Raw genomic sequence first — 23,550 nt, forward strand, 5'->3', positions numbered from 1 at the left:
TTTACCAGTTACATGAGTTTGTCATAGAATAACAACGTTTTTCTGTTCGTTGAACCGTGGTGATTTAAAGTCAAAAGGCCATGAAAGACAAGCGGCTATTGTCATTTGAATAGAAAAGCGGTCACATTTGTTGTGATATGTCTGTCCCAATTACCAGCCTGTCGCATGAGTGTGTGTAGAGCTTAAACTACATCACCGTCGTTCCAGCAGAAACGTGCTGTTCAGCTGCACTTCCAGTAGTTATTTACACAAGAAGCGATTTCAATGTCAAATGTTTAAAATTAGAATTCAGAGCAAGTCAATTCACGTTTTGTTTTGTTTTGTTTTGTTTTTTTCCTTCATGAAAATATGTCGTCCTCAGGCAAAAAGCATTTGGACAATTGTAAATGCTCAACTTTTTTTCTGAATGATAGTTTAATGCTGATTCTTAAATAAAAAAAAAATATTTTTTTATTTTTAATTTATTTTTCTTAAAAATATTCTTAAATATGAAATACGGCACTTGTTTAAAGATAGAACTGGATAGTGAAGCGGTAAGGTGTATGAAGGGGATTCATCTAAAAATATGTTTGTTTAGGTTTGGTCTGAATATCTTCTTTTTCAAGTCTGTTCAAAAATAAATAAAATATTGGCAAGTGACAGTCTGTGACGTTATTAGAGGTGACTGTGATAAAATGTCAAATACCAAGTAAGTTTTGAGCTTTCAAAAAAGGCAAAAAAGGGACCAGCAAGACGAACTTAGAGCAGCATTATGCATTCAGGTCGCAGTACCAACACGGCAGCAGGTGGGCTAATTGCTGCCTCGTTCATCCACAAGAGAAACAGGAGCACCGATGTCTGTCGGCAGGACTATGACTAAACTATTGGGCCAATTTGAATGAAATTTGATGTCCAATTGAATGTGACTCGTTTGAAGTCAGAACCATTTCACATAAATGTGTGTTATGGGTTCCTCTTGGAGGTGTGCGCCACATAGTGTTCATGGAGTTGCTTGAGTTGCAGCCTTTTAAGTGTCCACAATCTTGGGAGTCAAAGGAGATGATGAAAGAAGCAGCTCAAGCAGAAAGTGAGGGAAAGAGGTTAAGTGCAGGCAGGAGTTCCATGGCAGACCCTCGCCCGCCCCCTGCGCTTTTTTTGTTCTTCTCCCAGCAGCGCTGGTCCACTGAGAATCAGTTTAGTTAACAAATAGATCCTTGCAAGTCATTTCCTGATTTCTCTGTTAACATCTTTTGTTGGGTTTATTCATTGGATCTAATCAAGTCTACCACATTTCCACCTTTTCTTTTATTGCAGACCACTTTGGCACACCCCCCCCCCCCCCCCCCGCCTCCCCCGACATCAATTTCATTCAAAGAAATTTAATCGGGTGATGGAGTGAGCTTCTTTCCTCAGAGTCACTTATCAGGAATTAATCACATTGTGTTATATTTTGACTTGCGATTCCCTAATCAGGTGGGAGGGGGAAAAAACAACACTTCAGTCACATTTCAAATCGGACTGGAACTTTCTCATTTCCTTTTGTTTGCCCATAGGCTGTCATCAGTGGTTATGTATGGTACAGAAATGCCACTGAAGCAAAACTTTGGGTTCACATTTTCCTTTCGTAACATATTCCAGCACGCTGTGATACTCGTGGCATCACAGGACCGCACCATATGAAGAACGCATTTGTTTATAATCTGTATAGAGACTGAAATAGATAGTTTTATTCGAAAGATTTTACCAAAATGGGATTTACCAAAACCTGTGAAAATTTGGTTATAACAATTGATCACTAAAAAATAATTTGACTATAAGGAATTTTTCACACCCTTAATAGATTTAAAGTCAAAATGTCGTTCACAACATAGCTGCAACCAACCATATATGCTGTCGAAACAGGTTTGAGGTGCAAAGAAACTTGAAACAAACTATGAAACAGACCATTCATCTGCCAATTTTCCACAGATTTTTCCATTGAGCAGAAAACCCCTCAATGAAGTCTGCACATTTAAAGCACCATGACTATTTGTCTGCACATGAACAAGCGTTATGAAGCATACATCATCAATCATCAATCAATCACAATTTCTCCTTGCTCATCTGGTGACTGCTGTGATGCTTTATTTTCATTCCAAAAATGAATTGCTCCTTCATTCAACTTGCTGTCTCAGCTTTCTAAATAATGATGTCTATGATTTCTCTGACTCACACACACTTACAGACAGCCCCTGACTTCTTGTCTAGTCGGTGAGAAACAAGTGTGGCCCAAGTCTTTTCTCGAATAGAGCAGTACAGATAGGCCTCCGTGGATAAGGAGACAACCCGAGAATAGTAACAATGACAGTAAATCACTGGACTGTAACACTAAGGGGAATGCAGTTTCTCTGACCAGACTCCAGTCAACCATCATATAGATTGCATTCTATTGCTAAGACTATACTGTGACACTGTAATCTGCAATTGATGAAATGTGTCACTCAGACAGTCTGATATGGAGTTCTCTATTTACGTTTCAAAGATACATACGCACGTGCGCACGCACATACTCAAAAGCCAGACGGCGATAACTAGGTTGCCACTCCATTCCTGACCAACTGCCTTAAGAGGTGGTCTTCATGATAAGCTATCACCCACAGAACAGAGGCACCATGCCAGACACCAGTTGTTTAAAAAAATAAAAATAAAAATCAGATTTTTTTAAATACAGTAATCTCTCGTTTATCACGGTTAATGGGACCAAAACCACCCGCGATAAACAAAAATCCGCAAAGTAGCGACCCCCCTCCATATAGGTCCATGTACATAATATTTATAAGGCCAAATTTAATGGTATACATGCATGTAGAAGTAAATTTTGAAGTAATTAACATGACTTAATGGTGTATACTAATAGATTTAAACATGAATAAGTTAGGTTAGTTTATGAATAACAAAATACAGTAAACGTATTATTAAAAAAAACATTTTTTTAAAGTCCGCAAACGGTCCGCGAGAAGCTGCGAAAGTCAGCAAAACAACAGCGAGTCACATAGAGCAACATATACAGTACTGTACTACATGTATATGAATATATATACACACAGTATATTTTCTGAATATGTTTGAAAAAAATCCGCGATGCACTGAAACTGCGATAAACGAACCGTAGATTTTTATTTTCATTCTTCCATTCGTCATTTAGTCAAACAGAATCTAGAACCGGAAAAAAATGTGAAGCAACATGGGGTGAGATGAGACACACGAACCTGATATTATCATAATTGTTTCAGAGATTATCAGATACAGAGGTATTGCTAGAATTAAAAAAAACTGGAAATAAAGTCGAAGACTGTTCTTATCTTTAAATAGAGTTTCATTTAATCTTGAATCTTGTGTAATTTGAGTCCCACAGATTGAAAAGATGCTCCAGGCACCCCCCCTCCCCTCCCCCCTCAAGTGCTCGCTTATTAACGTGTACACAATCAGGAAGAAGTCAAGCCAACCACGACAACAATTCTTCATGCTATACTTGACGGTAATATGCCGTCAATCCGCTAAGAAGCCCAACTTCAAAAGAAACCTGACCAAATATTTAATATATGGACATCACCGCTTTGGTATACTTTTGAAGTTGTTCCCAACAGCGAGTCGTGGCATAACAGCTTCCTTGACTCGTCCTTGATCCTATATTTGGGGAGGTCGTTGATAGCCGTCACCAACTGTTGCTGGTTTTTGCCAACGACAACTGAATGTTGTCCTGAAATGTTCAATTGCTCATTAAGGGCGCTTAAAAAAAAACAAAACTTAATTAAGCTGCCACTGTATTGTACGGCGCATGTTGCCAGCCTTTAGCAATAGCAGTGCGACCCCTGCTAGTGAGGCTGGAAGAGCTCATGTTAATAGACCTAAATTACTCTGCACACTTTGATGCCGATATCCTGACGTTGCCTTTCGCATTAATCACTTTTTAACAAACAAGGCTGACTCCAGTGTCTTGTTTTAGGCGGAAAAATTCCTACTGTGGCTTTCACGTCACTTTGTCTCATAGTCCAAAATTTATGGGGAGAGATTTATTTATTCTCTGACGTTTCTAGAGAAAAATAGTGTGTCGCTATGTTCAGTTTAAATTTAAGTAAAAAAAACGTTGATCTAAAAACTTCAATTAGCTGGCCATTTATTATTGAGTGGAAATGGCTTTTTTTGTTGTCTTGTGTATCTTTTCAAACCAAACAAAAAGATATTCTTTATTTTTATCCGAATCCATTCATTGTTCTGCTTTTACTTGTATTTTGTAAAAAATAAAAAATTGCTGCACTTAGATGACAAGTCATGCCCTGAGAATGCTGCTACCACTATTTCTTGGTGAAAATAATTTGAAAAATGAACAAGTCAAAGGTTCATCAGGCTTCTGAAATTAATTGTTTGAGACATCAGTGTCCGCTGTATATAATTCCTATTTGCAGTATGTGAATATTTTCCACCTGTCTGGTTTCAATCAAGCTGCATGCGGTGTCTATGCAAATACACTTTAATATGGGTGTTGTGAAAGAGTGATTCTGACTAAATAAGAAAAAAAATGCAGATGAATATTTTTGAGGCCCCGAACGACTCAGCTGACTGCCCAATATACATTAACACACGTTCTACATTTGTTGCCAGCTTGATCAGAACTTGTGATGAAAAATTGGACAACTCAAAGGGAGTCAAAACACGAACAACTCAGGAGTTAAGTATCTTTGTGGTTTATGTGTACACGAGGCTGAGCACATCCTATCTGCACTGCTGGATTATAGATTGCATACTTGATGTTCCATGAAGCGGGCAAATGTGCAGAGTGAGGTAGAAGTTAAACCTGATCGAGTGAGGGAAGCGTGAGGATGAAGGCCTGCACCTGGACTCATTGTGATACGGAATTGTCAGGGGGGAGTAGCAACGGGTGGTGTTGAGCTTATGACTGCTCCACTCCGTTTGAGGAATGACTTTTCCTTGCCTCAAAGTATGTGATCCCAAGTGAGCCCGGGGACATTCTCTGTTTATGCTCGGGCACAAACCCAAAGATTAGGCTGCATGGTATTCACCTGATTAAAATGACCTCCTTATGTAGACCTTGTTAATGGGTTTCGAGCAACGGGCATGGCTTTTTATGACCTGGACGTATGAACACTTGTGTAATTAACCGTCGTCGTCTTTTGCTCGGAGTGAACTGAATTTGTAGTGTTGAATCAGTGATTTTTCCAGAACTAGCAACCTCACCGATAATGAATAAATCACAAGGGAGACGGCAAGACAAGTGTATGTATGCTAAAGTGCAGTTGTACAGGCCCGGTGAACAGATTTAGCAGTGATGGGTCAAGTCCCGCGGCCGAGTACCATCATCCGTCACAGGTACTCATCAATCAAAATGTCTCCATGCCTCCTCAGCCTGCTTGCTCTCATGTTACCTTCTGCTCCAGTATGACTCCCAGTATTTATCTCCAGGACTCTGTTGCTTCGACCTCTTTGCAACTGAGGTATAAAAGCGATGAGGAGGAAGGAAGCTGTTGTGCATGGTATGTTGACAAAACAACACAAGAAACCTGTTGACTCATTTGAACACGTCGCACCCAAGTGATCAAGTGGAAAGCATGAAAATGCGAACAGAGTTCCCATGTAAACATTAGCAGTTTAGTCGCTAATAACTTGTCGGCAGCCACCGGATGAAAGCAACATCTGCAAGTAGCATTGATGCCATATGTAGAATATCATCACTGACAAATTATTGGTATTTTGTTATGTTATTATTCCCGATTGGTCCATTTCTTCGTAGTTCACTGTTATTTTATTTTACTCTACATGTGTTTTACAGTAGAATAATACAGTTTGAAATGAATGAGAAAATGGTTCATTACTCGATAATTATCCGTGTTGTCAGTATCGGTGCTTTAAAACGAACAATTTAAAAAATGGTTATCGGTCCGCAAGCAGCATGTATTCAACTGGTCGTGACACAAAAAAGGTTGGGGACCACTGGTTTAAAGTAATGCGCTGTGACGGATTTCCGGCACAAGAAATTTGAAGTGTATCCACACCACAGCTAATTAAAAGAGTGAATCCACCAATTGTCTTAGTCGAATGACCAGCCATTACCTCCAACGCCAGTTCCATAACACAAGATGGGTGAACCGGAACTACAACTAGCAAGAAGTCACCATGACTGGAAATGTTGCATTTTATTCATCACGGAAACCAACATGCTCAGATTCCTGACGCTTGTGACCAAAAATGCAAAGCAGCGGCATAAAGTGATTACATTGTCATAATGAAATGCTGTCAAAACCTTTGGTGTAACTAAATTTGGCGCTGGTGCAATCAAGTTCGCCATCTCCATCTTGCTCACCCGGAATGCATAGTCTTTATCATCCATGTACTTGGACCCTTTTAGTGCTGTGTGTCGCCGCTTGGTTCGTCTCTAGCTCGCATTGTTGTGCATGTGACTCATACTGCCCCACTGTTTATGCGAACAGGCCCCGGCAATGTGACCTCCGGTAGCGCATTTTTAACACACAACGCCCGTATTTCTTTCGCTCCATCTGGTGCATGCTGGGTGCCAAACTGCACCTTCATAATGTTATCCTCAGACGCAGTTGTGTGCATGTCTTCAACATCCTTAGAACTACAGAGTTGTGTTTTAAATTCAGGAAAAGTCATTTTATCTTCAGTCTGAGACACATGTATTGCAAACGGCTCCAATGTCTCTGGCAGCCCTTTCACAATCGCGGCTATTAAAAGTCCATCAACGAGCGTCTCTCCTGCCTTTCTCAATGCAGTGATCGCAGTTTCTGCTCTAATTACATATTCAGTCACATTCTCTTTGGGTGACTTTTCCAGTGAAGTCAGCTCTGTAATACAGATTTATACCTCTGGTTAGCCCCGGAGAATCTTTAGGGCCCGGCGTCCGTCATCTGACGTGTTACCAGTGTCAGCCTCTTGTCATTCAGGAATTAAATGAGCTTCACATAGGCCTTGGTGTTTTTCTCCTCATCGTCATCCTCATTCTCTGCAGCTGGTTTGTTCAAAATAGTGTCCTTTAACCCCCCGCAGTCAGGGGTAGCCCGACAACGGTGCCTCCCAAAGTTTATAATTTCTCTTATCACCATCAAACACAATCCTTGCCCAGCAGCTACTCGTCACTGCTTCGCTGTCCTTTTTACCCATGTTGGCGGGCTATTTGAACTCACTTCTCAAGAGCATGCAGTGAACGTTACGACTTTCACCTGGCTGGTTGATGAAAGTCAATGTTTGGTTTGGTTTGGTTTGGTTTGTTTATTTGTGTTAGGATTCTGGTTTGCACAGTGTTCGACGCGACACTCGAGCACAAGTCTTTGTTCTTTGCGTGAACAACCACTTCACGGGTACTCGCACTTTTATTTTCACGTCATTCATTCATTCATTACATCATGTGACAGTGTAGAGGCCACGTCACAGTGGCGAACAAACTGCCATAACAACAAACAAACAACAGGTGGACAAACTGTATGAAAAAAATAATAGAATGAGCAAAACGCTCAGCAGAATAAACACTGGGCAGGGGTGGGTGATGTGTCAGGGATCCCCAGACGCGCTATTGCGGCGGCCCGGGGATATCGTCAGCCACTGCTCGGCGCCAGCACCGAGAAGTCCACCCAACATGCTCAACCAAGCATGCTTGGAAGCGCGAGGCTTCACCATCGCTACAATACGCAGAAACTGTATTTGTTTGGCTTGGCGGCAGGCGAGTCTCGCTTGCCTCCAAACCTGGAAATTATTCTTGGAGTGTGTGAAGAAAGCATGCGTAAGTGGGTGACGTCATTACGCTGGTGTGCATGAACTGCTCAGTTCATGTGCGCCATGGAAAAACTCTTTGACTTCAGCACAGTCAGAACTTAGAACCACGCTCTTCGGAACCAAAACATGGCGCCATTTGATATCAAGTGAATCGGTGAGCGGGAGTCCCGACCCAAATCGGTCCATATACCAAAAAGTACTGAGTTCAGTTCCCGTACCGAAACATAGTGAAAACAAATCTGTCTTGGTGGGGTCGGGGGGGGGGGGGGGTGTTCAAAACGAAGGACACTGGGCTTGTTTGGATGTAAAATGGGGCAATGGAAGGCCTTTCTCCACTTGCCGCAATAAATGAATGAAGCCATACGGTAGCTTCTGGAGCGTGCATCTTCCCAAAGAAACTGGTGTATGGTAATTGGGAAGAAAGTGCAAGCAACCAGCATGGCATCCCCCACACACACACGTTTGAACATCCGAACCTTTGTGCTTCAATCAATCAACACTTACCATAATGGTCATTCAGACGAAAAACACACCCACGCACGACCATGATGGTGTAATCTCTTCTTCATCATAACAGTATTCCATCTTTGTTTAGTTTACTCAATAGTGCACGGAACACACCGCGTACGTGGAAGATTTCTGAATTTGACACCTCCCAGAGGAGGACACTGGGAGGAGTGGGAATGTCAAGACAAAGACGACCAGTCGCGAAGGAATGCTGGCATCCTGCTGAGCTAATCCTAGCCGGAAGAAAGGGGAAAATCTGGAAAGTAAGGCGTGAGGGAGGAGCCATGTAGATGGCAATGGCGCATCCGAGGGGTTGGGCAGAAATGATTGCTTGAGAAAACTCCTGGTCTCATTCACTCAATCATGTTTGTGCTCTACTGCTTTCGGGTGTTCTTTCTTACGCTGGTGGTCCAACTCGTCTCTGTTCTGTCATGGAGACATTTGAAGTTAATGAGACCGCTGTACTCTTTCAGAGGTGAAGTCCTTAAGTTCTGCATGACCCAGTGCGTACTTTTCTTCTTAGCCCAGAGGGAAGTGAGTAAAGCCATTTTTACCTTCGGGGGTAGCTGAATTGAGGACCTAAGATTTGAAACAACTACCGAGCATGGCGTATTTGGAGACTTTTTTTTTCTACACAGCACATAGGTTGTAGAATATCGTTATTTTCTATTCATAAAGTGAGAACGGAGTTTTTGATTTATAGCAAATCCTCAAAGGAAAATGTGTCATTAAGTGCAGAAAAGAGATGAAGCAGTTATCTTGGTCGCCTCCGATGGGAACCGGACCACTCAGGGTTAGTCGAGCATAAACGTACAGATGTAATGGATCGGAAAGCACATCTTGGGTTTTTGATTCTTCACCCGTCATACAGCCACCTTTCAAACATACAATGGCACACGGCTACTTTCATGATACATGCAAGGGATTGTGTCTTCAGAGCGAGCCAGCATGTTGCCTCTCTGGCTGAATCCCAACCATTTCCTGTGCCGCTTCCTGCGCAAGGCCTCCTGGTTTTGTCCTGTCTGGTCCAAGCTTGAAACAATTTTAAGTGACTCGAGGGAAATCACCTCCCTCCAACGTACGCTCGGGGTCATTTTTCATAACTCTTTTAAAGTGTTGACAGAGACATTAAACAAAAAAGGCAGCGTCACTGACAATGACAGATGATTGCAAGTTTGGGAAAAAGATCACAAACTGCGCAAAGATTATTGGATTCAAAGGGGAGAAATGAATCGCAGGTGATATTGACAGAAAGCATGCTTGTTACAAATGAGAATAACGTCCATGGTTCAAAAGAATATTAAAAAACATTTGCTGCCTGATTTATCGATATTTTTTCTTTTTTTTTCGCATCTGTACTTACTTTTCGTCCAGCCATCCATTTTCAACAGCTTATCTGGAGTTATTCCCAGCTGAGAGTGGGCATGATGTTAGCGTACACACACACATGCTCACTTCCAGTCACCGTGCCGGACTCGATGCCATGTTGGTTGCCCGAAAGGCAGCTACAAGTGTAATTACCAGCGACAACCTTTCTGTTCGAGGTCTACGCACATACGGTTGATTAGAAAGGTTAAAATGAGAAACTCTGCCGAGACATTAAAGAGAGAGTTGAACATTGTAGCACTGAGTAGTCCAGGTGGATTGTTGTAAGAGACGGAAAGTGAAGATAACTTATTTATGATCCTACCACTTTTCTTTCCTGACAGCCCGTCGCACAGAAAACAGAAGTCAGCGTTTCCCTTTCCACTCCGTCTCTGCTTTTCCTCCTTCATTTCTCTGTCTGTCCTCTTGTAAATCTGCCCTTCTTAATGTTTTTTCTCTCTGGAAATGTGTCTTGTTCAAATCCTCAAGGCCTCCTCATTTCAAGTTATCTCCTCGCTCAAGGCCACACATTTTTTTTCCTCAAAACTGAAAATGTATGATCCATATTTGAAATGATTCAGTGTCTGGTAATGTATCTTTCATTAATTTGCGGGTTATTCACGCACCAATTATTATAGTCCGGAGCGTAGGGCTGAAATCTAAGCTAACTAGCAATCATTTGAAGTGTGCTCATAAATTATGGAAACATGGAAAAGGAGTTTCCAGTAAATATTGCCTTTTGTTAACTATCCAATTGTTGAAATTATTTTGCAATGCAGAAAAACAAGAATTCTGAGTCAGTCAGCAGTGTCTCATCTTATTTTAATTTGAAATCAGAGTTAACATAGTCATTTCAAGACACAAATTCTATTCATGGTTCCTTCTCGGGACGCAAACTTAGCATTATGCATTTCCACTGACACGTGCCTGATAAAAATTAACTGTTGCTGTGTATTTGTTTCCATCCCTAAGTTTGGTAAGTTAAGATAAGAAAAACCTTTATTAGTCTCGCAATGGAGAAATTCCCAATTCACAGCAGCAAAGTTATATTGTAATATATATATATATATATATATATATATGGGCTGCTGTGTGATATATATATAGTATATACTATAGTATAAAGTATATAGTAAAAGGCTGCCTTGAAACAAAGGAGATAAAATCAATTAAAGCAGGTGGCAAGGTTTCAGAAGAAATAAATATGGCTGACAAAGATTGATTGTGAACGAGCTCAAGTGCTTGATTGTGAGAACAAGAGCGGTGTAATTATAGAGCCGATGCCGAGAACAATCTCAGCATTGTCAACAGGACGTATCGTTTGACGAGCCGATGATGGACAAATTATGTATTTGACATAGCCTCCAACTCTGCATCACTAAAAATGAATATGTTAACATTGAATAATAATAATAATAATGATGATATTTTAATAAGGTCACTTATTGGTGGGCGAGTGGAAGACTGACAGTGGTTTGTTTTAGACCCCTTGCTCAGAGGTCCTGCTGTGGTCTTGTATAGGGTGAAGGCCTCTTGTGGAGGGGGCAGGGCAAGGGTTATCAAAGGACAAAGAGTCTTTTGGTGTGCTGACATTCGGACAGGTCAGACACCTGTGTGCGTGCGTGTGTGTGCGTGTGTGTGTGTTGTGACACGTTTTTGTGCTGTGACTCCCTTGCATGTTTTTACGTGTTGGTTCACACAGCTGTTGAGTCACCGTGAATAGAAAAGTGTGGATGGAGTGTGAGTATTTTATAGTGTATGTGTGTATCTGTGCACTGATGGGCCACTGATGAGGGCTGCTGTGTGATAATAGTGACAGTGGGAAATGTCAGCGTCCCGCTTTGTTTGTTCGATTAACATCTGGAATACGCCTCTAACAGGAGCACGAGGTATTTAATGTAGGATTTTAAAGTTTATATTCTCTTTGCAGCCACGGTGTTCCTGGAAAACAGAACAGGAACTGTAAAGTGCCCAGGTCAGGACTTGGGACTTCCCGTCATAAAATGAGGCATTAAAAATGAGTCCGCAGACCAGTCTTTTTGAGAGGGAATAATGAATCGTATTTTGTTTAGTCTGAAAATTGAAATGGTCTTCCTTGAAACATGCTACTAAACGTATGGCACTTGCGAATGGTTTGGTTATAACTGGCTAGCTAATTTTTGCGGCACCCTGTTAGCTGCCAAACACACTGTTGTGCAGTGCGTCTCCCGCCCCCACCCAACAAAAAGAAGACTATTTGAGAATAACTTCTGGAGTGCCACATACAGTACATACATTATATACCAAGAACCACATTTGACCAAAAATAACGAATAACAAATGTGTCTAGAGCCACAACAAATTAAAAGCCTTCGAAAAAAAGGCAACACATGCTGTATGGATATTAGCTATGTTAGCCTCTGACAGTATCAAAATCAAAATCAGAATCAGAATCATCTTTATTTTGCCAAGTATGTAGAACACACAAGGAATTTGTCTCCGGTATAACACGCTGCACTAGTGTCATCATAAACAACAAAATCAAATGACTACGTTGGCTACAAATACACAATGAGCGTTCCTGATTAAACATGTTATTTTCCCTGCATGCATCTTGTAGAGCAGGGGGGCCCAAACTTTTTTGACCAAAGCTGTATTTTTCGATCAACCAGCCGAGGCGCGGGACACACTTTCTCAGCGTGTTAACTTTTGTAGCTGACGTGTATCATTTTAAAATGCTTCTCAGTCCTTCACATTACCATTCTTTGCCACATCCCTCTGTGAATTGATCATGAAACACCGTTTCTTCGTACAACAGCCACCAGCTTGGCATCCCACCCTGCTAATTGAAACGTGTCGTGTTGACAGAAATGCTGAAATATAATATTTATTCAACACGTTTTTACAGCATTGCAAATGTTAAGAATATTTGTCCTCCTACAGAAACCATATTCAAACAAAAAATGTATTTTCACTCCCCCATCTTTTTCCATTTTCAAACATTTTTAAAAAGCTCCAGTGAGCCACTATGGCGGGGCTAAAGAGCCGCATGTGGCTCCTGAGCCATGGGTTGCCGACCCCCGTTATATACCTACCACTGTTCTGAATGTATTTTTGTTGGACAAGCATTTGGCAGTTTTCCTGTGATCTACTATAAACAACCAGTTAGTCAACCACTTATTTTTTCATTTTTTTCTGAATGTGGTACCTAGTATCTATCTGAAGTCTAGTTCCAAAACCCGTGTCGTTTTTGAGCAGGATAAAGCACCCTGGAGTACAACTGTGTAGTATTGTGTGGGTGGAGCCAAATGTGCCAACAAAACCAAACCACCGATTTAGAACTCAACTTCTTCAATCAGATGTTTTAAAAATGAAAATATACTTTTAGTCATCTTTCCAAAATACGAAACTGACGGAAAGTCCAATTGTGGAAAAATCTTTAGATCTTTGAGGCCAGCTCATGAAAAATGGGGGCAAAAAAAGAAAGTGATGTATTTACTTGTCTGTTCAGTGCATATAATTAGGTCCTCTACCGGCTACTTTTATATTTCATATTTCATTCGTGCCATGTACAGATATGACATGCCACAATTTATTGTTCCCTTGTTCCCTACACACACACACACACACACACACACACACACTTTCACAAAATATAATCACGTTGTGTTGCTTAAAAGATTTAGTAGAGTTATTTTTACACATGCCGTTTGTTCACTTCCTTCTCCGGATGTCCTTGCCAAATCTGAAGTCAAATGCGGGTCCTGAAGAAAGCTTATCATTTTGAAGAACCACTGAGGTCATGTACATGAGCCTTATCATTATCATCTCTGTTTGCCTTGTCATATAAAGGTTTCAGTCTTGTGAGATTAGTTATTAAACTCAATGGGGAACATTCCACATCCGCAGGGATCACTTTGGTCTTGCGTCTCTCCCCCTCCTGCCAACGCACACATGCGCCAACCCTTAAGTTTCTCTCAGCTCTACCTTTTCCTGTATTTTGTCAAAATAAGCGATCTGTTTTACTTCTGTTTAACATTTTTGAAAGCTTGGAAATGAGAAGACTTTACCTTTTGGTACTTTGAGAAATACGCAGAATAACTTTTCCAGGTTTCATCAATTGGTTGATTTTTGTTTCCATTTTTCTGTCCAACTCCTGTTTGGAACAATTACAGTTTGGATTCTCGTCTTTTTTTTTTGGTGCACAACACAGTTCACCATTAGAAATGTTTAGATTGCTGCTGGTATTTGTCTCATTTTCTAAACATAATCATACAAACCTTAGTTTGTTTCCAAGTTGTTTCCCAGCGTGCTCTCAGTGGTGGTAGCCATCAATACTGCTTTCTGGGGAACATTGATGGATTTGGTATGTTATTGGGAGAGACGTGACTTTTCAGCCCCGCTGCACATGTGTGCCGGTGGATCAGAAGCAGTGTTGGGCAAGTTCTTTAAAAATGTAAATGTTACTAATTACTTGCATTTGGAAAAATAGTTTCTTTGCAATATTCTCTGCAGTGATAAATTACTTCTTACGTTGAAGTTACTTTTTTTTTGTTGTTGTTCCTCAGTTGATAGTAATTCCTCAGAGTGATGGTGGGGCGCACATACAGTATAATGGCGCCTCTGTTGCAACTGCAAAAGCGGTTACTATGGAAACATGAACGAAAATAATGTCACGTCATAGAAAAATTAAATGACCCAAATCTGTACTCGACATGAAGCAGAGTAATTTGTTATGCCTCATTGATTTCAATCCTGTGTTCCAACGTGCGTCCACACAAAGATTCAACCAAACAGTTACATTTTTGTGAAATTAAACATGGTAAAAGCATACGCTATTTCAATCATTTGGAAATGAAGTCCTCTTTCAGAATGAGGTATAACAGCCACCGGACAAAGCATGTTTTGAAATGAAGCTGAGCATATATCCTGCCCTGATATAGCAGGAATAAAACTGCATCAGGACAGCAAGAAGGGTTCAAAATCTGGCTCATTTCAGTTACACAGAGACTCTACACTATATAACCTATTATTTTTGTTTTCAATGTGAACAGTCTGAAAAGACAAAACTTATAGGTGAGCGTAAGCTGATAATTTATCATCTCATCAATGGTAATAGTGAAATACTGTGGGCATTTAGCTTTGACCTTGGCCAAAGGCTCTCTAGAACTACTCCATACCACTGAAGTATTTGTTGTAGCGCAAGAGGAGAAGCTGCTGAAAGTGTTCAGCGTGTCGGGGTAATCACAAATCCGACTGATGCACTCGATGGTGTTGCGGCGTGAAAGCGCAGTGCCATTTTTACTTTTTTTTTTAACTCAGTGGTGAAGGCTTTCCATTACAGGGGAGATTTAAGATAATGTATTACTTCTGTTTCCACTCGGACATGGGTGCATTTGAGTCATCAAGCTGTGCAACAAAAGAAAAAACATCATCCCCAGAGGAGCGGTGGCAGCAGACTGGATGAGGACCACGCTTCTGGGCTGGAGGCGCCTCTCGGTCGTGAGCAGCAACTTAGTGTCGTCTTTTCTTTCTTATTCTTAGCATTCATTCATGTCTACTGATTGTGATCTACCATTAATTTTCCATAGGCAAAACAATTTTTTTTTGCTAAAACGACGCCCAGTTGACGCCCTGTTGCGTGTCTTGTTTTACCCATCTTAATATTTCCTTTTGTAATTACATTCTTAACCCCTCTATCTTCTCAAAATATCTGGAAAATATTTTCTAAATCTGAATATTGGCACCAAAAAGTTCTTAGTCACGCTGTTGGTCGTAAACAGTGATTACTGTATGTTCTTCATGGTGCCAAGATCAACAGACAGATTACTTGTCTTTATTTTCTTCTGAGTAGTTCAATGGAGGAAAAAAAAAAGGAAAATCAACACCATCGCTGGGTGTACTTGGAGACTGTGGCATCATTTAAATTAAATGTTAAAGTGGAGGGTGAACACATATTGTTCACTGAACATTAAGAGGATATTAACTCAGTGGTGTGCTAGAGGCCTCTCCAACATTTTCAGGCTTCCCATCCTGACAAAGTACTTGCCAGAACAGTCCCAAACGGTATTTACACCGAACATATTTGAACAAACATATATCGCTTTTACTTTCACACAAAACATTAAGACAACGTTTTTACCAAGTTCCAATTGACTGAACATCGTAAAATGTTTTCCTGTAAATACTTGTTTGCAATTTTATCATAGTCATTGAGTAGAAGTGCAAACGAAAGATAAAGGAAAACACAAATGTTTGCATGAACTTTTCCCGCTTCATGCATCATTATGAAGAGTACCGGGTTAGCTTCTATAGTGATACTTATGAAATCAATTGGATCCGGAAGAAATTTCTTAACTGGAAAATTTTGTAAGTAGAGACGCGTTTTCCATGTAAATGCCCTAATCCGTTCCAAGGTCCCCAAAATTCAGACATAAATGTTTTCCAAAGGGTAAAAATGCATTCAAATATGTAACAAATACATGTTACAAATTGGATTATTGCACAATAAATGAGAGTTGTGCATTATGCAAAAAGCAAAGAAGCGAGTAAAGAATAAAAATGATGGTCATTTAACTGCGTCCTCATCGTTTTTTTGCCCGCTTGAGTGCATCTTCTCTCTCAGAAGTGGATTTTGCCTGGCGTTTTGTAAAAAAATTGCAAAGGGCATCTGCTGTTGTCAGCTTTTAACAATCCTTTGAAAATGTCCACGGCAAACATCAGCAGAGTGGGCGATCGCCCTACTGCTGAATACCTTTTCTGGGGATTCACATTTACGTAAAACTATCGGAGCACCTTGTGGCCTGAGGTAGGAATGATGAGGTTGCTTCATAGACACATATCTCTCTATCTACACCAGGGGTGTCCAAACTTTTTGCCAAGGGGGCCAGATTTTATGTGGTAAAATGTCGGGGGGGGTCGACCTTGGCTGACATTCTTTACATTGAACAACAATATTGTTCAACAAATTTTAGTAAACCAGTCTGTTTCACATTTCCATTTTTATTTTAATTTCAACAATCTTAAGAATTTCTTTTGGTTCATTTGAAACAGGTATATCACATGCAACTGCTTATTCACTTGACTTTTTCTTAAACAGAAGTCTCCTGAGTGCAAATTGATTGATTTGAAAGATAAAATGTATCACCATGACTTTTCAATAGTCACAAAACCTTTGACTCGAACAACAGGGAAATGAACAAGCAATACACATATCCACAACTGCAAGGATCATTTGAAATATGACATATCAGTCAATATAAACACGGAGTGATGTCTTGTTAACTCGTGAGTGATGCCCTCTAGTGTCTAAATGCTATTACTCATTTAGTGAATGCTATTACTCATTTAGCCACTCGAGGGAAGCAGTACTCTATGAAACATCACTCACCAGTCTACGAGACCTCAGTCAATGCAACACGTGTTCCATTGCGCCCAACCTGCGGGCCAGACGGCACTGATTTTATGACAGGGGCCGAGGGCCGGATGAAATTCGACCGCGGGCCGGATTTGGCCCGCGGGTCGGACTTTGGACATGGCTGATCTACACGCATAGACACAAACGGTAGAGGTTCCTCTTAGCCAATGGGATTCCAGGATAATGCTCAGAAATAGCCAATGGCAGAGCAGCTATAAGTATGTTGTGTACAGGAAACTTGCTGCAAGCTGCAACCGATACCGTATGTTTACCTTTCGTATCTTGAAATGTCTCTGGTAACTAGAGGCAATATTTTTCCGTTGAGGCGTTTCGTAACTTGAAGATTTCGTATGAAAAGACGTTCGTAAGTAGAGGTACCACTGTACTTCAATTTATGATTGTTTCTTCTTGCCTTCATTATGTCTTTTTGTCTCTCACTGATTTGGCCTCCTTCCTTGTTCAAGATCTCTTCGACAAAACAGCCATTATTGACATTGGAACCATAATCAAATGCAGGCATCGCTCGCTAACTAAAACCACAAAGGAAAAGCTGGCGGGGGTAGAGAAAAGTTTGGGCTTGACTTCAGCACAAGAGGCGTTAAATGACTTTCAACAAAGCTGATTAAGCGTATTCCAACAGAATCGTCATTTTTGGAATTTGAGGAACATTATTCTTTCCATCAGGCTGGCCATTTGTTCAGACCCGCCGAGAGAAAAATGACAGTCACATCAACAGTGGGAACTCCACCAATGGCATTTTGTTTCCTTGGCTCCAAACCTTTAATTGAAATCTCGAACCATGCTCCCACCGAGACAAAAATAGTTTTGGTAAGAATAATAATAACCGATGTGCTGCTGACCTTTAGATGCATCATCGAGGCAATACCACTGAACAGATCTATTTAAAAAAATAATAAAATCATACATAGGAGGGAACCAGGTTAAATCACACATTATTTTGTGAAGCATTGTATCTTAAATAGTTTATTCAAATTGTACCGCGTATTTATTTGATAGATTTTATGGTAGGTTCAGATCAGTCGAAAACATGGTGTGGTGCCGTATGCCTCACTTGCTTTCATTAGCTGTGTAAGTAAATGAGGGTTGCCTTGAGTGGAGGAGGGCTCCGACAGATGGAAAAAAAAAGGTTGAACATCACTTGTCAGTCTGGCGTTATCCGTGTTATTACTTTGGCTCAGGCCAAATGCTACCTTGCTCGATAGTGCAAAATCGGTTGTATTGTATTGTATTGTAAGATCTGTAAACAAGTCAATGCACTCAGCATTATCCAAACCTTTTTTGCTCGGTCCCAGCAGCTGTTAGAAGCTGCTGACATCATTGATCTCGCGCCGGTCCCCCCCCCCCCCCCCCCCCCCCCCACCAGTGTAACGTTGGAAATATGCCACTTGAAAAGCTCAGTTTACGTTGGAGCTACGGCAACTGCAGCATTAGCCTAGGACTACATTTCCCATGATTCTTACATACAAAAGCATGGAGCAGTGAGGATATGTGAGTCAGGTAATAATAGATGGATGGGTGGCTAAAAGTGGCTCTCTGAGTAACTGATAGTAAAGTTCTCAAATGGTACGAAAAAAAATCTATTGAAAAACAGAGAATGTGAATTTATCCCCATATTCTCCTGTCAGTCTTTTTTTGTACTATCCTGTTTTGCGCACGTTCAGGGTGCGGTGATTCTCCCATCCAGCCTTCTGTCACACCCGCCATGCTTAACCTGGAAATTTGTGCGCAACCAACAATGGCAAAATTCGTTGAAGTCTGAGGTTGACCCCGATTTCAGAATTTCTCATGAGATGTGGATTCAATAGTGAACCAATTGGAAAATATGTCACATTTTAAATGTGAAATCAACTTTGGTAGTGGATCTGGAAGTCATACTGATCGTCTCCGATGACGTGCATGCGGCTCAGCTAACAGACTATTTTGAAGGAGTATTTGTATTTGCATTCCTTATTCAATAAATAAAATAAAAGTGATGTAATCACAGTACTGTGCCTATGACTGAAAGCATGTTAGACGCCGTTCCGTCTGTAGAAAAGCGAGTGAGCCATCCGTTGTTTTAAGCGTTGCCTCGCAACACGTCTCGCCGCACACGAGGGCGCGACACTGATGGATTTCATGACCGGCGTAGCTCAAATTAAAGCAAATGATTCAAAATCTAACTCACCATCGCCACCATTACAATGACTGCATTGTCTGCGAGCTGCGCTTTCAGACAACCTCCAAACCGCCAGCGCGAGTCAGCCACCAGCACTGTCACCTGGCCGTCAGCTGTGAAGCAGGGAGGCAGTGAATATGAATCAAAGCATGCAATATGAAGTGTCACCTTCAAGAGGCGCTAGATTTGCTACCACGGGGAACACCTTCATTTCAGGGTCGCGGCCACCCAGAGCGCGTACATTTCACGAAGGCGCTTAAATGACACGCTTTGAGTCAATTAAAGGATCCGCGCTGCCCCAAAAAAGTGCGTCGCTGCGTGCCGTTTCCCACTTAAGCGCGTAAGAGAATACACCGCTTAGCCAATGAATAAGGGTAACCTCAGAAGGCAATTGGGATGTCTTTGGATGCTGGGAAAAAAAGTTAAAATATATCTTGAAAGGTGTTGAGTTCTTTGTAAAGAAGCAAAGTGACATGATGGTCGTCGTCACCGCACCGTATTGAAGAAACAAAATCTGTCTCTTGTAAGGTACCCAATGGACCAGTTTCTCCGAGGGTGGCAGACACGGCCCACTGTAGTTTTTAATCTAAGCTCTCTCTGTTTGGATTCGTATCGTCTCACAGTTTATTGACATTGTGGCACACGCCTTGTACGTAGCAGTGCGCTGCTACGTAGACACACACACTCAGGCTTGTTTTTGTTGGACTCCTCAGTGTGAGACCCGCCGTGTGTCATTTCATTGCGACTGAGGACTGAAAGAGAGAGACCATGTGCCCCTGTGTGTTTGTGCGCGAGAAAACGAGAGATAGGTTTGGCTTGACCTTGTGTATGTCTGCGTGTGAGCACGTTGACGACTCTCACACAAACCGGGGCTTTCTTTAGTCTGCTCAGATTGATCAAATTGGATTCAGTGGGGAAAAAAGGAGCATGTTGTATGACTATACTCGTGGGTTGGAGATGGATTCGGTTTTGAGCACATTGTGAGCACCTTTTTTTATTTGCTCAGCACAAACATAATCTCAATCTCAGGGGGGGGGTCGACTCACTCAACCTAAGGAACATGTGACCACATGAACAAACCCACTTCAAAATGGTTCATATTCACAACAACTTGGCCCGAGCTGCTTTCGAGTTTTATACTCGGCCAAACAATTAGTTTCCTTTTCCTTTTGATGAAGCATATCGTCGACAGATGAGGTTAGTACTGTAAAAGCTTTACCACAATGGAGTCGGGATGTATTTCACATGATGGCAACTGATTTAAAACGTCACACACACGTCTGATTGCAAAATTTCACTTTTACTTTCCTTATATGGGGAAAGACAGTGATGAGTGAGAGTGTGGCGGGCCTCCACTGTGAGCTAAATGACAGGGTGGCGGTGTTGGATTACTGTGGCACATTTGACAAATGTGATGTTAATGAGAGGAGAGCGGCACTCGTGATGGAGAATAAACCTTTGAGTGCGATGCACACATGCCGGAGTTTTAAGAAGCCTCTCCTCACTATGGGAACATGAATACAACACAACATGACAGCAATATGTGACATAAAACACTCTTTAAAAAAGTCTCTAATGGGGATGTCTGTCTCATTTAATTCCAAACCATCCATTTATGACGCGGCATAAGTCACAATATGATGTCATGAGCTTTGAAGACTAATTTTCAGATTTGTCCTTTCCGTTCTTTCACCCCAGCTGCAGTGGTGCTGCTCGTTTTTTGAACCGAAGTTTTCATTTCCAATTCACCAAACAGATTATTTTGTTTTTCTTCTGTCATAAAAATAAAAAGATTGACCCCTTTTCTTTTAATACCCAAAGTTGAATGTTTTCAATTGAAAATAATTGAATCTCAATTTACATTTTCAGTAGTTCTTTTAGATCTACGTGTTGGAACTGAACTGAATAATTCAAATCTCAACGTGCTCGTTTGTGGAATTAATTCTGCAAGGCACCAAAGGTAATGCAGCTTATTATTTTAATTAGGTTGTAGGTCTTTAGACCGGGGGTGTCCAAACTACAGCCCGGGAGCCATTTGCAGCCCGTCATCCATTTTTCAATGGCCTGTAAAGTGGGGAAAAAAAGCCCAACTAAAAATGACAATTGATACGACTCTTTTGATTGGATGTGAATACCCTAAAAACTTTTAAAGTCACCAATTCATCCTTCAATTTTTCTGTATGCAGGCCTCAAACGAAAACGTTTGGACACCCCTGTCTTAGGCATGACCATATTGCAACTACTGGAAGTTGGTGGGACAAAAAAACTCTTTTACCTTCAAAGCCCCTTAAAACGTCCTTCATCAAAAGTGGAGTCCTACCTGCTTTTTGACACCTTCAGTGACAGATTGGAGAAGCAAGGCAACTTTGCATTGACAGACAGCTGAAGTAGGGGCAAAGCAAACGGAGGATATTTGTCTTCTTATTTTGCGGTCCGAACCTTGTATTTGCATGTCATTACTGACCCAGTGCTTTACAAAGATAGCATTCATGCTTGATATCCTGCTCTGCATTGCACTTTCTCTTCATTACACTTCTACTCTGCAAGTTGAGCCAGAATCTCAAAACCACCGGCCCCAAAGGCTATTAAGTTTTTAAGTTATCCCCTTGTTGTACGCGACGAGGGATTAGGACACTTTTCTTGCTTCGGTCACGCCGGATGAACGGTTAAGTTGGGATTTTGTGCATTAATTAGGGCGGGCTGGTGGTCGACTGGTTAGCGCATGGTGTAGAGGTGCACAGTTCGATTCCGGCTTCGGGCTTCCTGCGTGGAGTTTGGATGTTCCCCTTGTGCCTGCGTGGGTACTGCAGTTTCCTCCCACATTCCTAATACATGTGTGGAAGGTTAGTGGAACACTCTAAATTGTCCCTTGGTGTGAGTGTGAGTGTGAGCACGGGTGGTCACATCTCTGTGTGCCCTGCGATTAGGTGGCAACTGGTTCAGGGTGTCCCCCGCCTACTGCCCGAAGATATCTGGGATTGGCTCCAGGACACCCCGCGACCCTTGTGAGCGTAAGCAGATCTGAAACAGGATGGATATACAGTATACACAAATATTTATAAAATATGTATCTACAGTGTATGTATGTATGTGTGTGCGCGAGAGTATACGGTACACACAAACAAGTAGCATGTTGTTAAAACAAAACCCTAACCCTAAGTTAATACAATGTAATGCTTTCTGTAAATGCAACGAATCCACACCCTCATCTGGGACACATTTGAGGTTAGCATGTAGACATAGCCTGGGATGACAGCTTCAGTTTCTCACATGGCCCCTTTGGAAAATGAATTGCACACCCTTTAGATGCATTGCTGTTTGCTCGCATTTCTTCTTCTGATGCCTTTCAATGCATCAGTCTTGGATTTAGTAGTTTCTGATGACAACTGCGTGGGAAAAAGAACCTCTCCAAACCAGGGTAAATTAAGCCGTCAAGATTTGTGCTGATGCTTTGAAGGTGAAAAGGGACACTAGATGTGCTTGAAGCTTTACCTCTGGAATAATTGCAGTAACATTCAGCTAAGCCTTTCATCCGTGTGTGGTTTACAAATGGTGTCAATGGCAGTGTAAGTCTGCTGACGTCAAAAGGTTCTGGAAAAGGCCCTTATGACCGCTGTCATTATTACCGTAGGTCTAAATTGAGCAATAGTGACCAAGTGGACATTCAATTTGAATATCTAATTTGCATATCTGTATGAAAGCTCTACAAAATAGATACCTTAAATGCTGTACCCTAAAAAAAAATACCAAGCCCCTGCATAAAAAAAATAATAAATAATGTCAAATACAAACAAACCTTTTCCTCTCAGTCCTACATTTATCAAGTGGTCAACATTACTTCAACTTTTTTGGCAACTGTGGAAAAAAAATTAAAATAAAATCACGGAGGGGTGCTGGAGCCGATCCCATCCGTCTTTGGGCAGTTGGCGGGGGACACCCTGAACCAGTTGCCAGCCAATGGCACACAGAGACAAACAACTATCTGCTTTCACACTTACACCTAGTGACAATTTTGAGTGTCCAATCAGCCTGCCATGCATGTTTTTGGAATGTGGGAGGAAACTGGAGTACCTGGAGAAAACCCACGCAGGCCGGAGGAGAACATGCAAACTCCACACAGGAAGGCCGGAACCAGATCAAACCCTGCATGTCTGCACTGTGAGGTCAACGCGCTAACCACTGGCCACCGGACTGCTATTATTATTTCATATATATTCATTCATTCATTCATTTTCCGTACCGCCTGGTCAACGAGGGTTGCGGGGGGTGCTGGAGCCTATCCCAGCTGTCTCCGGGCAGTAGGCGGGGGACACCCTGAATCGGTTGCCAGCCAATCGCAGGG

At 41.5% G+C, this 23,550-nt stretch overlaps 2 protein-coding genes across 2 annotated transcripts in view; both read left to right on the plus strand.

The window, feature by feature from the left end:
* Positions 1-23,550, plus strand: part of alg6 (ALG6 alpha-1,3-glucosyltransferase) — a 273,870-nt gene that overhangs the window by 102,676 nt on the left and 147,644 nt on the right. The window lies entirely within an intron of this gene.
* ror1 (receptor tyrosine kinase-like orphan receptor 1) overlaps positions 1-23,550 on the plus strand; it is a 165,606-nt gene that overhangs the window by 19,441 nt on the left and 122,615 nt on the right. The window lies entirely within an intron of this gene.

This window comes from Hippocampus zosterae, chromosome 8, assembly GCF_025434085.1.
Source record: "Hippocampus zosterae strain Florida chromosome 8, ASM2543408v3, whole genome shotgun sequence".
NCBI lineage: Eukaryota > Metazoa > Chordata > Actinopteri > Syngnathiformes > Syngnathidae > Hippocampus > Hippocampus zosterae.